We start from the raw sequence: 15,417 nt of genomic DNA, 5'->3' as shown, positions 1-15,417 counted from the left end.
TAAAATGATTCTGGTGTGTTTTCTGCAGGGATCTGTACCAAACAAAGTTATTTGATACTTAAGTCTGTGTATGACGTGGAGGCCGGAACATCTCTGCAGCACAGCATTTAAATTAAAATGGTATTTTCACACACCTTCACCTGAGATTTGAAAAGTGCAGCAGGCCATGTTTCCATTTTGATTACATTTTGATTAATTGTTCAGCCCTACCTTAGATCCGGATTGGAGACTTAGGCCTTTGCAATCAGTGTATGAATGTGAGTGTGAAAGGGTGAATATGTACTGTGAAAGCTCTTTGAGTGGTCAGAGGACGAGAAAAGATCTATTTAAATGCAGTCCATTTACCATTCACCATCAGGAAAATGTTTTGTTAGGCTTGGTTTCCACTGTGATCTGGAGGTCAGATGACTGATCGATGGACAGTTAACAGCTGAACACATTTGATGAGCTGTTTTAAACTGTGTACCAGGAAAAGAACTGTGTCTTAACTTTTAACCATATTATTCCTCTCTGTGCAAAAAAATCCTCATACTTCATATGTTGAATTTGAGGAACGTGCACTTTAATGTCAAACAAACTGTGTTTAATCATCTGTACATTTTTACAGCTTAAAGCAGTCAGTTAATACAAAGTGATGCAGCCCTTATGACCTGTAAAAGTTTTGTAAGTAGATTTTAAAAAATATTTTCTTTTAAAAAAGTTTATTACATCTTTTCAAATGTATGTCAGGTTAAGTTATAAACAAACGTACACATGCAATCATTTTGCTGGAGGTGCAGCATAAGAGGTTTTACTGAGTTTTTGCTGAGGATGCATGCATTTTAAAGTACTGCTGTATAACAGCTGCAGCATCAGTCTTCGCCAGCAGATGGCAGCATAACCCCATCTGTTCACTGCTTGATGCAGCTGAGCTCTCTTTCTGAAGCACAGAAATGAGTTGACTGAATCCATCAGCAGTGGCGCCCCCCTCAGAGAACATTGTGTTTTGGTGATTAAATCAGGATCCGACAACCAACAGCCATCCATCCAACAAACCACCATGATGCTGTAGACGCTTTTTATTTATTACATTTTTCATTGATCTCATTTTTCTTTTGTTCAACATATCTGGCTTCTTGCTGAAATGCTTCTTAAAACCTGTGACTGTTTGTTTACATTCAAAATTCTGTCACATAAAGATTTAAAGATTTAATTCAGACAGTATCACAGAACAGTTACATGGACGAGGATGTACATAACTCGGGTACACGTAGGAGGAAATCCACATACATCTATATTTTCTGGACACAGGAAGGAGAGGAGAGGGGTTGGGGTGGAGGAAAAAGGTAGCAGCTCAGCAGAGAAAATGAAAGAGAGTTCTTGTTATTGCAGCCTGTTCTGGCTGTCAGAGGACCTGACTGAACCCTGACCTCTCTGCCAGCAGCATGAGGAAGTGGTTAGACAGACTCATAACAAGACGCGCTGCAGCTGAGTACTGAGAATCCGAAGCAGAAGGGGAAAGAAGTGCATGTTCCCCTTTGAGTTTGTCTTTGTTTTCTGCACAGCACCTCAGGCCACAAACTCTCAGATTGTCTATCAACGACCAGGCCGCATGTTTGTGTGTCGACTAAACCCCATCTCCCCTTTCTCAAAGGCCGACTGGCCTCGTTCTCTGTCTGAAAACCGAGCTTTCGTGAGAAAAAAACGCCCTCCCCAATCCTATTAATTCAACCACTCTCCGCTGACCATGTGGGTGAAGTGCGGATGGATAAACCAGGCTGCTGCTCCATTGCACCCGGGCAGTTTCACGCTCATAAACGCAGTCAGGGCTCAGTAAAAGCACACTCATCGTTGAACTCCCGCCCTCCCAATCCCTTCATGTTGTCGCACCAAATTCTCTCTCTTGCTCTGTGTATGTGTGTGTGTATAAAACACTCACACACACACATACACACTGAGCACTCTGGAGGGGGCACGCCAGATGTCAGTGCTCGTCTTGGAGCAATTAAACCGGTTGTTATGATGAAAGAATTTATTTGCCATTTGTTTCTCCTGCTCGAGTCTAATTGAGTGATTGAGATCTTAATTAGATTGGCTCTCGTATTTCACCTCCATTGTTTCTCAGCTGCTTTAATCCCTCATTTGTTTTTTAACTGTTGAAGTTATACCTCTGTGTTTAAAGACTTCTTTGCAGAGCTGGAAAGCAGATAATTACTGCAGAAACACTGCAATTACCAGACTCAGTGATGGTGTTTTTTTTGCATTCTTTAAAATCTAGTTTTACTTCTTACATAATCTTTTTCAGTTCTTATTAAAGTGGCTAAAATCCATATCCTTCTGTTTATAATAAATCACATGACTGTATGTAAAAGGGGTCACTGGTAGTAACAAACCCACAGAGAGTTGTCACCAGACTCTCAGTTCCCCTTGGCACTATTGAGCATCTCAGCATCTTTCACCTCCCTCTGTTGGTTTTCCGGCCTGTAAGTTTACTGTATGATTCAGTTTCACTGCTCTAAACACTTACCCAGCTGCAAAAAAAAGCTCCAGTGTATGGTTCCTGCTCAGCACCAAACAACAGGAAGACAAAGATAGAGATAAGCTGGGGGGCGTTTAGGTGTTTCCCACAAGAGTTGGTTAAAACCAGAACATAACTAAAAGTGCAAAAGAGAAATACAACTTCAAATGAATGCTCTTGATGCTCTCTCTCTTATAAATGTCAGGACAAGCAGCTGTTTGCAAACAGGTAGTCCATATCAAATTCACAGGTGATAAATCACTGTTGTGTTTGGAGCTCATTTCCACTGCCCCCAATTGGCCAAAAGCAGTTATTGCATTTAAAATCCTGCAAGAACTAAATAAATGTGTTTAGTTATTATACTTTATTTTACATTTATTTTAAATAGTATAAAGCAATTGATTGGAAAGTGACAAACTCCATCTGTGATGTTACATTGAAGGGAAAATGTAAGTTTATGCATAACATCCTGAATTCAAAGAGAGCATACATCCCCAATGTAGATCACCAGTCAGGCTTTTTCAGCCCCTATAATGATATCTGGGCTCAGGTGTCAGCTGATAGAATACCATAGCAGTGTTTTATTAAGAAGCTCTATGCCTCATTGTGTGGAAGATACTGGGTTTGAGACTGAGTCGGCTTCATTTTCATGACACCCAATCCAGCCAATTGTGTCCGCATTTGACTAATGGCCGCTATCAGTGTCGTATTGGTGCACACCTAATTAAAAGTCATGCAAAAGTTGAGTATGAAAGTGTATTCTGGGCCTTGAAAACTGTAGTTTGACCATCTGTGATACGGCATGGACTGAGCAGACAAGAGATTCAATTAACAGGGGTCAAAGGTCATCCACCAGGAGTCACCAAAGACGATCTTTGAGCAGAAAACAAAGACAAATAGCACATAACACACAATAACACACGAGTCCCTGAGTTGTACAAAAACAAATTAGCACTGTTTCTGTTTATGGTGCAGTTTGTAATCCCTGGCTGACTGACAGGTCCTGCACACTTTATCTCCACATGGTGGTTTAGACTAACAGAATATCACATATTGGCAGAATTTAGAGTCACGCACTAATCATTGCTTTGGGTTTAAAGTGACTGATGATTCACCAGCACAGCTTGCATCAGTCTTGGCAAAGGAGGGAGTCATGTTCATAAAATCAGTCCACAATGCCTCAGCTTCCTGTCCCACAACATCTGCTCAAATGATTGTGAAAAATACTCAGCTCAGAGCCTGGTGGATTCCAGCATCCATATGTCGACCAAGATGGAAGTAAACACTGTTTGTGAAATGATGCTGCCCCTGGAAGATCCTGAGATGGCCATCAGGACAAGATTTTAAATAAATGTCTTAATGATGCACAAACTTCCTCTCACTATGACAGAATATTAGATGCTTAAAATTGTCTCTGTGTTCTTACAAATTTGTTTTCCTGCTCTTGTCGTCTGTAAATGACTCTCTGTTTCTGAGCCTCGCAGGGACTCGCCAGCTTGTTTTGCATTCTTGTTGTTGCCGAGGCAGCAGTTGGGTAAAAGCTATAAATTATTTATCCATCGGTTGTTAGCAGAGATACTCTGGATGCTAATAAACTCCTGCAATGTTTGATCTCCTCAGTAGCTCCGTGCTGAAAATAGTTGATTGTGGCTGAGCTGTGTTTCAAAGGAGCTCCTGCATTTTATGTCTATTTATTGATGTGTAGGCAACTGGTGCGTGTTTGGTTTGTTTGAAAGTTAATGAAACCTTCAGATATGAGAGATAGATGAGAAAAGCTGTGCGATATTACAGACATATGGGTTTGACAACGTGTGTGTTTTTGTGGATACAGATCATAAGTAGTTACCTTGTCTTGTGAATTAATACCTGACTAGTTATATAGATAAAAAGACAAGACTGTTTTGAACCTTAACACTTTAAAGGAGTTTCTTAGTGCTTCAAAGATATTTGCTGTATATTATTAACAATGACATGCGTGTATTAAATCCTTCTATTTAATTTATCACTTAAATTCGGACTGGCTGAAGAAACCAGAATTTAAAAAATATATTTTATTACTAACTAAACAATAAGTAAACTATTTAATGTGCCACATAACAGTGTTTGCATCTGTATCACAGCCATGCCTTTATCATTTAAAGACGATCTTAAAACGGTGAAACAGCGCCCCCCTCGATTATAATAGCCACTCAATGTCATTTTATGTGGTGAAAAGGAGTACTGCACTACCAACGGTCGCTCCATGTTAGTTAGCATAGTAAAAACGAGAAGTGCGCTTTTAACGGTCGCTCCACGTCAGTTGGCATCGTGAAAGTGGTGTTGAACTAACTAACGGTCGCTCCATTTCAGTCTACGTTGTGAAAATGAGAACTGCTAATTAATCTGTCACTCCATGTCAGTTAGCATGGTAGAAAGTGGTACTGCACTACTAACGTTGGCTAGCTAGCTACTTTTCTCATGTTAGCTAGCATGATAAGAAGTGGAAATGTAGTTTTCCTAAGAGGAAATGGCACAAAACAATCTTTGAATATGAATTGAAGGGACGTAGCGACTCTGAAACCGGACCCCTGACAAGTTTGAAGGAAAGGGAGCGAAGCACAGGTAAATCGAAGTGACCATTGAGCTAGCCAAGATATCAAGGGAATAAGCACCAGTGGAAGACGTGAAGTGCTGCTGAAGATTAAGTCCTACAACATGGATATTAAACATGATGCTCGCTACCGTGAAGGACAACTAATCTTCTGACAGAGGTAGGTGATAGAGGTAGATTACGAATATACCTCATTTTCTTTCTGTCTGCTTGTGCTTATTTGTTGCTAGTTATTTGTGACAAACTGGACATGTTTATGATTGATTTGTGGTTCTTCCTTTTTTAAAATTCTTATCTTGCTGTTAAGTTGCTCTGTGTAATGATACATTAGTGAGGTGATGTGGCACACAGAACACTTTATTTCTCACCATTTATAAGATATCTATCCTACCAATACAATAATAATAATAATAATAATAATCGATTAACTGTTTCTTTCTTGCTGCATAATGTGCAAAAGTCTTATCATAATGGTTTGTCTCGATGTGAACAGTGGTATTGATTAGATTGGTAGGGATTTGTTCTATTCAGCAGCTCTCTGTACTCTGTCCAAAATTGCTATTTCACTTTACAGTACTGTTTATACAATCATTTGCCAGTCTGTTAGGTACACCCAGTTAGAGCACCCTGCAATGAATCAAACGTCCATGAAGGTTATAATGTTTAATCTACCCTGAAAGTGTTTTAGAGAGGTGGGGACAAGTCTGCGGCTGTGGCTCAGTGGTAGAGTTGGTCGTCTCACCAATGGTTGGGGGTTCGATCCCAGACTGCTACAGTCACATGTCGAGGTGTCCTTAGGCAAGACACTGAACCCCTCATTGCTCCCAGTGGCATAGCCATTTGGTATGAATGGGCATAGATCTGATTGGAGATTGGCACTTAGGCCTTTACCATCAGTGTGTGAATGGGTGAATGTGACATGTAGTGTAAAAGTGCTTTGAGTGGTTGGAAGACTAGAAAAGCGCTACATAGCCTAAGCACAGTCCATTTCTTATTTGAGGTGTATTTTTTCCGCTGCTGATGTAACAGTTGTTGCTGTAGTGTTATAATGCATACAGTTCTGGGTTTAGAAATATAAATATGACTGTTGTTTTAAACATAGTCCATTCATAGATTTTACCTGTAAATTTGGCTTCATGGTGAACTCATCAAGGCTTTTTCACACATCTATAGGTTGTCAATTTTACATTTTTACCACATACAAGCGGTGTTTGGGTTGGTTTTAGCATGCTGTTACTAGTTTCACAAAACCTGCCTTTACCGATGAGTTCTTCATCTATTGCTCTTTATGTTGCAAGTAAATGATCATGTAATGCAGCCTCATATTGGTGAAAAATATTAAGGTTGCAGTGATAATTTGAGTAGCTAATTGACAAAAGAAAAGTAACTTTTGTGTTCATCTATAAATCATTGTAGAAAGTGTTCAAAAATGTCAAACCTTTGATGGTTCTAGGTGAGAATTAGCTTCCCCCTTGTCTTTCATTAGAGAAAAGTACAGTATTTATCCCTGCCCCACATTGCTGCTCTGCTGAGCTTTGAGCGTTGAGGTAGGAGCCTGGCATCAATATTCTACATTGACATATTAATATGTTCCATGTTAGCTGGCTGAATGGAATATACTGTAGATATTTCACTGAGGATATTTTTCCAGGTGTGCGATAACATTATACCACTCCCTGTTGAAATGATTTCCTTCAGTGCTGTCACTCCAGACTGCGGGGGAACACTCAATCAGACGCTTCACGTTTGGATGTCAGTGTTACAAGGTTAATGTCACTCTGGGCCAGATTTCAAAAATAGCAGGTTGCCGCTGGCTGTGGATGAATTCGTCAGTGGAAACCACATGCTTAGTGAAGCACATCTTTATAATTGCACCACTGACACTGACAAACTGCCTGTTGATGAACTCTTTGCACTTACCACAAGATTTGAACAGGAAATGGGGAGAAAGTGGAAGTAAATACAGTTTTAACAAAGTCAGCCAGCCAACATTCAGTCACATATTAGGTACAAAAAACAGCCTCATTTTGGGTGGGAGTGCCAAGTATTGTCAGCATCTGGTTGATTGTTATTGTAATCCTGTCAACAAATTAACACCCACTACACTCACACACTCATATACATTCCCACCACGTGTATCCTCCACCCTCCTCTCATAACCTCACAAACATTCACTTCCAGCCCAGTCAGATCGGCTTAATACATCCCCCAACTCCGGGGGGAAATTACTTGCAACTTATTTTTCTTCAGCAGAGTATTGGCAGACCTCCATGAATAGTGTTTTCCCCTTAAAGACGTATTACTTATGAATCAGAGGGAAAAGGGGGAATTACTGTTATTAGAAAGAGCAAAAGTTATTAGAAAACGCAAAAGTGTAACATTACCGCTGTGAAGGGGTGCTAAGAGACTTATAAAAGCCATTCAGCTCTTTCACCAAGGTCAGGGGTTTTTAATAGCAGAACTTGGACAGTAGCACAGGCTGTGCCACCTCCACTATACTACATGTTAACACCTCTGCAAACACATGACACAACACAATGAAATTACTGTGTAGGTTCTGTGTTGTGTCAGAGTTTCATGAGGTGTGGCATGGTTTCTGTTTCCTGTGCTGAAAATGATCCAAAGCCACCAAAGGCCTCGGAGGCCCAACAGAACATTAAGGCAAGTAGTGGGTATAAAAGTGGGGAAAAGGAGTAGTACATTTTGAGTGTATATAGACAATGGTTTAAGAAAATACTCCTTAATTATATTCATAAAAAAGCTCAAAAGAATGTATAGTGGATGTATTCATGATGCGTCATTGGTATGTGGACTGCCATTTCAAAGTCTTAAGTTCTGGCATTTTGTCCATCCCCATCTTTGTTTTTCGGAGACAGAAGGGAACATATTTGGACATCTCTCTTAGGGACTTGAACCTGGCTTTAGACGTCTTTATTTCTCCTTTAAAGTTCGGCATTATTAGTGTGTGACTCTATGGAGAATGACTCGCTTTTGGAGCCTGAAACAAGTGGCCACTCAGAGAACTGCAGTTTTTTGGCACTTTTCGGTACACGTCTTCATTTTTAGCCTGAAAGTTGCCACTAGAACAGCATTCAAGATTAGCATCATCCTTTGGTTTTTCACCTATTTTTTCTTCCATGTATAAATAATGTTAAATATATCTAAATGTACGACAACTGAAATAGGTGAAGAACAGACGGCAGGATTGAAACAATGTAAGAGAATATGGCTGACTGTTTACAGTGTGGAAGCTGTCTCTTTCATAAGGGGATAACAGGTTGCCAATAACCGAAGATGCCGTAAAAACAGTATACCATATAACATCTTGTATTGCTCGTCTCCAACTGAAATTATGACATGTAGTATTTACTGTAATACTTAGTCCATTAGTTCTCTGTCTGTGTGCTAGGGCTGCCCCCGATGGTCGACGAGTTTTCTTTTTTCTCTGTGACATGCGCGGTTGGTTAACTGAAGAGAGATCACAGATCTGTGTGTGTTTTTCATGCTCTGTACCTGGCTCAATAACGATCACGATCTGTCCGTATTTCCGTTACTATAAAGTATTAAATGCGTCTCACCATGCTGTGAATGACATGAGCAGGAGCTGTAACCTGCGATCAGTTCTTCATGGTTTATAATAACGCAGCACGGGGAGGACACTTAACGTGGATCTGGGTTAATCAGGCAGATCTGTCTGTCTGTCTGTCCCTGTTAACAGAGACTCCAGTCTGCTGTGTAGTTTTTTCACACAGAAGTTTAAAGGAGCATCAGGCTTCATGCTCAAACTAAGTTGTATATCACATCATCACTTCAGTCCGCAATCACCCGCTCCCTCCCTCCCTCTGTGCCTGTGCTCTCCCCTTCTCAGCGCTGCGAGTCTGCATCACAGTTTTTTTAATGATGTTTTTTAAGGTCTAATGAAGGTGAATGGGGCTCCTTGTATATTCATAGGGCCTAAGGTTCTAATATTTTTAATCAGAGTACCCCCTCCTCTCAACCACTGCTATATGAAAAAAAAAATAAAAAATCAATAAATAGTTGAATCTTCGCATTGAACGGCCAGATCTGATTCGACTCAAAGAATCCTGATTTGGGTACAGTCCTGCTATATGCTCTAGTCTGTATTGCACCCACATGCCAAGTTTAGCCTGGGGAAGGCCCTCACTAAACTGACCCCTGCTGTGACCCACAACTAAATTACAGATGCAAAACTATTTCTGTCAAGAAACCAGAGAAATGCAGCGGTTGGTTTCTTGCAGCACATCCTCTCATTATGAGGAAAAAGAACTGTAGTAATGTAGACGTAATTTGTTGCCTTTAACTATATTATGAAAGGAAAGCAATGGTTACCAAGTGTTTCCAATAAGCTCAGTGCACCCTGGGCGTTAATAACATTTGAGGATTATATTGTATATTGGGACGTAAACATGACTATTGGCTTGCACACTGCACATTCACATCAGTATTAAACTACTATTATATTATAAATACTATTATATAAAACTCTAAAGTCAAAAGACAGAAACATATGAACAATAAGAGGCTTTCATCATGGCTAATGTTGCTGCAACAATTATGAAGTTAGCTCAAAGTATTGGCAACAAGTGTGCAACAATACAATTCCCACAAACCCTTTCTCATCCCTATCAATCTTTTAGGTCATGAACTGCTTAGACGCCATTTAATCTTCAAAGATTAGAAGCATATTAAAGGTAACACAATCTGTGTTTGCAACTTAAACTGTTGTGTCAACATCAAAACAGGCTGCCAGGTTTAAATCGTAGTAATTTGATTCAATGGCTGTTATGGCAACAAACCTTGAAGTTGGACTTCCGATGAATATCTGATGATGCAGCCTGAGGAGATTTTAACTTCCTGTCAACTATTTATTTGATTAAAAGAATTGAGTTTGATTAAAGTCAGGTTGCCTGAGCATCTTAAACCACGGGAGTCTGAGCTGCAGGCAGCTGGAGAGGTTGGTTTATACTCCTGTTATGGATTTGTATAAACCACGATATGTTTCTCCTCTTGTACCGCAGGGGGCCATTTTGTTTATGACCCATGCCGAGCAGACCACCGCGTCTGTATTCTCAAGCTCTTTTCACCATGAGAGCTGTAAGAGGCCAAAGCCGCTCCAGAAAAGTTTCTGTCGTGTGTCGGGGCCCAGACAGAGAACGGCACTCTGGGGAACCGCAGGCATCCATAAATATTCAAGCCCAGAGAAGTTTATAGAGTTTGTCGTTAAGGATTTATGGTGGGCTGCAGAAGTGGTCATGGTTAGGGGAGGGGGGCTTGGGATTATGGGTCCAGACCCTACTTGAGGGAGGGCCCGTGTTGTAGTGTCCTCAGAGGACCAGTGCTGGAGAACAGGAATAAGTGTTGAGATTCATTGATACAAACATTACACCCTGCCAGTGTGATAGTCATTAAGTTTGTTGTCGTTTGGAGGGTTTAGTATTCCTGTTGAGTTGTTCAACAGAATGTTGGCCAACTTCACTCTGCTACATTGCTCTCCCTTTTGTGAGGAAAACAATTTTGTGGACTGCCATCTGTTTAGTGGTTTAAGGGGTTTGGAGGAAAACCCCAGGACAATGGGTTTTCATGTCTGTGCAGTTAATATAATATTGATGCATTCCTGCTTCATGATTGAACATGTGCTCACTTAAAACTAGGCAACACCAAAAACATTGTGTTGAGAGTTAAATTGAAGAGGAGTAAAAAACACAATTCAATGCATGCACTGACTGAAGCACAAGCTCATGTTTTGTTTGAGGTTAAAAAAGAGGAACATGACGGGCCAGAGTTAGCCAACTTGAATTTTCAGCTCTTGCTTTCGCATGTTATTTTTTTTTTTGCGTCTGTCAACATGAAACCACTCCTATAGCTTTTGCGGAACATGGTGGGTTTGGGTCAGCATATTTGTCTTTCACAACCTGCTGGCCGGATGCCCGTCTGCACTACAACCACACGATGCTTAAACCCAACATAATGACTACTGCATGTTGCATTTCACACCTCCTTTTTTCTCAGCTTTATACTTCCCCTTCTCATGTTTCTTTTTGTCCCCTTTAACTTTTCCCTCTCATCAGCCTCCTTCAGTTCATCTCTCTTCCCACTACTTGCTCTATCATTGCTCTCTCTCTTGTTGAACTTTCTGTTCCTTCCAGAGGTCTCTGCGCAACCTCAGCTTCCCTCCCCCCCCCCTCCTGCTGCTATGTCATGTCAGTAAAACTTAAGGCCACATAACCAAGCTTTGTTGCGACAGCACCACTTCCCTTTAAAAACACTGTGTCATTGGTGTCCCCACATCACACCAAGATAATAGCAATTTCAAAGGAAAGGTCACGGTGACGTCGTACTCTCCGAAAAACATTTTCTCTATTCTCATAGTTCAGAAGACTTTTAGGAAACCTTTACAGTGGCTGGATGCCGAGTGCAATTTGGCAATTCTGGTGTTACAATGAGTATTAAAATCCAAGTGAATGTTGGGTAATTTAGAAAATCAGCTCATTTCTCAACTAAATTAAATGTGAGAACGAATTTGTACTGACTTCAGGAAAGTGACGGCCCTCGTGTGCACACACAGTAAACATACATGAGAGAGCTGTCTGCAGAAACCACCAGGGTGTGCTTCTCTTTCCCACAAAACACACATCCCTGTCAGTGTCATGTGATCCCGCCAGCATCCCAATAAAAAGCAGGAAGCTTCATTTCCTATCCTGCCAACAAATTGCTCATCCATGCCCCCCCTATCTTCACAGGCACTCAGATTTAGATAAAAGGAGACACTGAAACAAGGCTGGTGTTACGTGAGAGTAAACAAGGCTGCCATGTGAGGAATCCAGCTGCATTTTTGCAATATATAAAAGGAGAATTGTTGATGTCTATCTCTCTGTGACAGATGGGGTTACAATAAAAGCAGGGCCAAAGGAGATGGGTTGATATGATATCCTCAAAGTTATAAGCAAACTATTTGAGAATTCCACAGGCATAAGCTGCTCCTTGTTTAAAGAATTTGGGCATCTGAAGTGCAGATTCCTCAACATATATATTGATAGAGACCTAGTTGTGTCTGTCTCATGCCTTGGCTAGTATTATTGTTGGTCTGGCGCTCATTAGCTGCAGTTTAAATATAATGCAGGCAGGCAGCGTGTGCACATGTGTGGGAGCATGTTCCTCTGGATGCATGCATTAATGGGTCGAATCAATTAATCCCCTCTAATGTGCAGTTTGCTAACTGCCAATTTGTTAAAAAGGAGCATCAGTTTAAGATAATCCAGTATTTATTTCACAAGAGAGGGAACCAGTACTGATTAAAGGGAACTGTAGACACTTAATGGGTTAGCATTGTGCACAGCGGCCCTTAGCACCCTGAGCTAAAGGGAATTTAGATGGCCGTGTGAAAGGTCTCAGAGTTCATTATTCGTTAAGCTAATGGGACTAACTAGAGGGCTGTTTTCTCATCTGTGTCATTAGTTCCTCTTACATGAGCCCTCAGTGTCTGTGTGCAGGAGTACTGTCTGAAAGAAGGCCTTCTCGGCTTTTCATTATTTCTTTTTTCGTCTGGCAGCCCACGATAGAAAATAAGATATTTCATGTTGTTTTGCTGTCTGTCTTTCCTGCACCCACTCCTTCATCACTTCTTTTTCACTCTGCCGTATCTCAATCACGCACATATACAAATGTGCACCCACATGCTCTTTCTTTCTCAAACACAGGCACGCACTCACGCACACACGCACACACACAGCCAAACAGGGGAAATCAGGCAAACCGCCCTCATGAATTCTTATTAAAGTGAGATTATTGAAATGCCAGTCCTTGCTTCTGATGTCAATCATTGCACATTACGCTGGTGGCGATAAAAGCATTTATTTTCCATCTGGCTCGAGGTCCAATTACTCCTGCTGTTTACCGCGCACACGGCGGTGAAATTCAGGTTCTCGGACCAATCTGGTCCACAACATGTTGGGCTGTCTATCAGGATTTAATATGTGATGTCAATTAGGACTCGCAGGAGTTTGACTGGTATCTCAGACTGATAAAGCACCAGATGCCTTCTGCTCCTGACAGGATATGTATTTCTAGAGTGATTTCTGCACTTAATCCATTCTATATTTGTATGTCTAGTTCCGACCCGCTTAGAAAAATTAAAAAAATAATAATAAGCCTAATTTTACAGACACTGCAAACATATGTTTTTGTTAATATTTTATTTGCATTTAGAAATGTCACAAACGCAGCACTGAAAATGAGGCTGGCTGTCAGTGTAGGCCGATACTGGTGCTGTATCTGCTGAAATGGATGCCGCTGCCAGTCATGCACAAACTATAATGTATACAGGCGAAAAAGTCCAAAAACGGACTCTATCCGATAGAAAAAGTTCTTAAGAAGCCATTCAATTTAGAAATGAACATTTAAATAATTATATATCTATGATGTATTATAATGATGTTACTTAGGGTTTGGAGATCTGCTAGTCAACCCTGATTCTGCAAATGATGCCAGGTATTAACTTGGACTCTTGTGGAGCAGCTCTCTATTGTAGTGGAAGCACTCAAGACTAGCTATCCTTACATTTTGCTGCTATGTGGAAGGATTTAAGTAATTATTGAAAGTTTCTACTCTTGCGGCCCCCTGAAAGTGGATGCTTTGATTCATCAGTGTAGAAGAAGAAGAATCAGAAAGATTAGGGTGTTGTTGCCAGAGCTCAACACCAACAGCATCAGTCTGCTTCACAGCACCATGATTACTGTTATTCACAGACTGAATATGCTAAAGCATGTAATGAGGGTAGAAAAAGTCTTGAGGTATCCAGATGTTTGTTGTCCACTATGAAGCGCTAAATGGATAAAAAGATTGATCGTCTTATATGACGCCATTGTCTCCTGCTGACTATGCCTGAGGCTGTCAGGTCGGGTTATAATTAGGCAGATATGATGCAGTCTGAAGCTGGTATTACAAACAGTCTCAATAAGGCCTCACAACAAAACTAACTGTGATCAAAGTAGGGAAGGGTAATGGAAGCTGAGGGTAGTGGGAGGCAGGGCAGCGTGAGTCATGTCTGCTTCGACGCTCTCAGCTTCCGTGCTGACTAAACTTATTTGAACCAGACGCTGGTACAAACTCTCCTACTGCCATCCAAGGTGAGTGTTGGCTCATGTAGGAGTTAGCTCATGTATTGTTGGGAACTGCACTGTAGACGCACTTAACTGACTCAAGCTGAGCAGGGGAGTGAATAATACACGTCTTATATTTGCAGCTTGGGTGTATCGACTGGTTGCATTGTTACTGGGGACTGTATGAGGACATCTGACAGTATTTACTGTTGCAGGTGAACAGAGACTTCTCTTCTAGGCTTGACTGTGACTTAACGTTGACAAGGTTGCAGAAAGTTCGTCTTCTGTTTGTTGGCAGCGAGACCAGGGTCCAGTCAGACAGATATACACTGTGGCAGGTTGTCTTTGTTCAGGCTGGGGTGATACAGACATTTCCCTGTGCATGTCAAAGGACAGCATCTCAGATGAATTTTTATCTTCTTCCTTTTGTCTTTTTCATGTCCTCATGTTTCATATAACTGCTTTCTTTTTATGACATTTAAAAGCAGCTTAGTGGATTAAAGGTGATGAAGTTCCTTACAGAGACATCAAGCAAGTTATAATACGTAAAACATTAAAGAATTAAGAGTCTGTGTTGACTCAGAAGCTGTTTTGTTAAGCTAAGAAATTAAGTCTCTCTAATACAGCTCAGATGCATCACATGTCAGCGATAACATAGTCTGATTTTGGCTGATCACTTTAAGTTCTCTTTCGTAACTAGCCGACTAACCATATTAAGCCAGGTGCTATGGATCAATATGGGTCAAGTGTACCCATTAGTAGATCAATTAATAGGTCTAATTCAAGGACATGCTGTGCTTTTAAATCCGCAGGAAATCATTAATTTTAGGTTACATAATGTTACACTTAGTACCTGATTAGCTCCATAGTACAGCCTACAGCTATTGGCATTTCATAGAATATGATGTAAAAGCAAAAATGTCTCACAGCCTCAGATATCCAGTTTGTCACAACATTGCATCATAATCCCTGGTCTATTAGCAATCTGTGACTTATCCTGTCAGACTCTCATGGTCAGGCAGCTGTCTGTCAATACAAGCAGAAAGATAGTTCTGTGATGTTAATAGAAGTCAGAGATATAAGACCGAGATGTAATGTGTAACGAAGGATTCTTATAAAAATGTCTTCCTGAAATTGGACTCTGTCTGTGACGGTCCACTTGTTGGCACAGGTCACTTGCAGCCCCTCCCTGACTGCACCAGGTTCCCCGC

Source organism: Semicossyphus pulcher, unplaced genomic scaffold (assembly GCF_022749685.1).
Source record: "Semicossyphus pulcher isolate SPU_LCO1_2020_fin unplaced genomic scaffold, fSemPul1.0.p SCAF_1, whole genome shotgun sequence".
Lineage (NCBI taxonomy): Eukaryota > Metazoa > Chordata > Actinopteri > Labriformes > Labridae > Semicossyphus > Semicossyphus pulcher.
Note: the sequence above shows the minus strand (reverse complement) of the source record.